Raw genomic sequence first — 3,019 nt, forward strand, 5'->3', positions numbered from 1 at the left:
AGAGACACGAACCCAGTTCCCCAGATTATGAGTCTACCACTCTTAACCACTACACCATACTGGCTCTCTAAGACGCCCCCTAATTTTTGACATTTTTTAGGGGGGGGGGAACCTAATCTTATACATGGAAAAATATAGTATCTTCCCAGATACTGTGGGTTCAAGGTGTGACAGTCTGTGTGGGTAGGACCCTAGAAGCTAAAAGGCACACACTTCTCATTGTAGAATCATGGTTCAGTCCAACCCCCTGCAGTGCAGGAATCTCGGCTAAAGCATCCATGACAGATGGCCATCCAACTTAAGCAATCAGCTTATTTCTACTTTTCAGCACTTGCAACTGGTGAGATCATCGAGTGACATCACAGCAGCCCCGGCAGTGACAACTTGTGCCTATCACGTGTCTTTAAAAACACATACATGAAATTTTTCATATATGAATCACCCCGCAGCCTGACATTTCCAGCTCTAAAAATAAAGCAGGCTGCAATTCACACTGTGATGTGGGGACAGGGGTCTGTGTCCTTGCTATGAGTACACAGGGAAACGCAAGACCTAAGCTAATAATAATATTTATATCTGGCTGGGTTGCTAAAACAAAGACTTTGCTAAAACTTTAGTGGGTATGATCTGCAGAGTCTTGAAGAGACGAGACTTAACTGTTGGAGAAAGGGCATTGTTTGCAACACTTTTAAAATCTAGATTTCTAGTCATTGCAGCCAGGAGAATTATTTTTGAAGGTGTGGTGATAGGAGTAGGTGCAGAGCAGGGAGGTTCAGAAATTCTTCAGCAATATAGTAAAATTAAAACTCGGCACATCAACGTTCTCGCTTTAAGAGGCAGAACCCCAACAACAACAACTGGATATGGGGTGAGAAACCACCTGACAACTGGTTGATTGTTGGGTGCTTGCAAAGCCTTGCGTAAGGGACTTTGACAGGTGTCAATCACCAGATGTCAGATAACTAAGTGGGCTGTCCCAACCACATGCTGAAGTTGATACACAGAGGTGAGAAGAGATAAGGATCCAGCCCATCAGGATAAAAACAACCCCCCCCCAATCCATGATCTAGATAAGGTAAGGGTAAAAAGATCTAGAAAATGCTTACAAGAAAACAGCTGGAGTTATGAGGTCCTGAAGACAACTGCAGCCATTTGAAACACTGAGGTGGTGAGAGAGAAAGGCCAGAGAGGGCGGGTGGATATTTGGAATGAATTTTAAAAAGTGTCCCCCCCCCCCATTTCTCTTCAACGCTCCTGAAAAAAGACTTCGAGCTTTGCTCTTCTGCTTTGAAAAGGCTCTTTGCTACATTCGCACGTACCTGTGTAATGCGCTCTACCTGGGGCTACCTTTGAAGGTGACCCAGAAACTTCAACTAAAACAGAAAGCGGCAGCTAGACTGGTGACTTGGAGTGGCCACTAAGACCATAAAACACGGGTCCTGAAAGACCACATTGGCCTCCAGTGCATTTCTGAGCACAGTTCAAAGTGTTGGTGCTGACATTTAAGCCCTAAACAACCTTGGCCCAGTATACCTGAAGGAGCGTCTCCACCCCCATTGCTCAGCCCGGACACTGAGGTCCAGCGCTGAGGGCCTTCTGGCGGTTACCTCACTGCGAGAAGCGAGGATACAGGGAGCCAGGCAGAGGGCCTTCTCGGTAGTGGCGCCCGCCCTGTGGAACACCCTCCTGTCAGATGTCAAGGAAATAAACAACTCTCTGACTTTTAGAAGATATCTGAAAGCAGCCCTTTTTAGAGAAGTTAGTAATGTTTGATTTTTTTTACCGTATTTTTAATGTTCTGTTGGGAGCCACCCTGAGTGGCTGGGGAAACCCAGCCAGATGGGTGGGGTATAAATAATAATTTATTATTATTATTATTATTATTAGGCCTCTATGCCTCACTAATCTGCACCGACTTTCCCATTGCAAACCTTTTAAAATTGGGGTAGCCAACCCTGAGCGATTTTTCTTGTCACCCCCTGCCCTCCACACTAAAGAACTTGGCAGTTTTGGTGACGAAAAAGGAAAAAGATAAAAGAAAACTGGAGACGACAATTTCTGTTTTGCAGCCCCTACCCTGCAACTTTCCCTTCAATGCAAAAAAAGAAGAAGATAGGAGCACATCCTGGGAACAATTTAAAACTTTCTTTTATTCCTTGTGGTTCCTCATTGTGTATTCACCAGACACCTGTGGCTCTCTCACAGTTCTTCCTCTCGGCTGAGCCTGTCCCCCCGCCTCCCCCTGCCCCCTTTCTCCGCAATGCAGGTTGCCAGGTAGGTGCAGCGGGGGTGGGGGGTGGGGGAGAAGTCAGGCCTGAGTAGACCTGATACAGAACCTGTTCAGGAGGGAGGATGCAGGGCTAGGGAGTGGGGAGAGACAGACAAGGTAGTGCTGCTGTGCATTCATCTCGTCCTTTTCCCTTTGGGGAAATTGTGTGTGTGTGTGTGTTTGTGCGCACACGTGTACCTGTGGCTTGTGTGTCTCTTGAGGCAGCCGTGGCCCACCTCATAGGAACGAGGCGGTGTGAGGGGACACCCAAACGGCACGGATCGGGCGTGGACACACCCAGGCCTCTGGAGGGAACGGAATGGAGTCGACGGGAGGTGTCCGCAGGTCGGGGCTTCGGTTCGCATCTGCGCCACCGCCCATCCCGCATCACAGCAGGCAGGAGGGCTCGTGGGCCCGCTGAACATGCGGTTGGACTGTCCAGGTGGTGAAAGGGGGTGGGGACGCCACTGGGAAGAGCTATCGCCTTCTCCGTGGCCCAACTCGGCCATCGGCGGTGGTGTCCAGCTGCCACCGCCATCTCCGTCATGCCCGGTTCCACAGCAGGTTCAGCTTCGCCGCATGCCCCCCACCCAAACCCGTAACCTTCGCCGGCGGGGCGCCGCCTGCTTCTGGTCCCTCCCCCGTCCTTTTCCTAGTTTGCAGATGATCCATCCCACCCCCCCACCCTAGAAATGCTCCGTGGGTGAAGAGGGTGTGAGCCCCGTGCGCCTGGAAGCGGTCACCCCCGTG

The sequence above is a fragment of the Lacerta agilis genome, chromosome 14, assembly GCF_009819535.1.
Source record: "Lacerta agilis isolate rLacAgi1 chromosome 14, rLacAgi1.pri, whole genome shotgun sequence".
In the NCBI taxonomy this organism is placed as follows: domain Eukaryota; kingdom Metazoa; phylum Chordata; class Lepidosauria; order Squamata; family Lacertidae; genus Lacerta; species Lacerta agilis.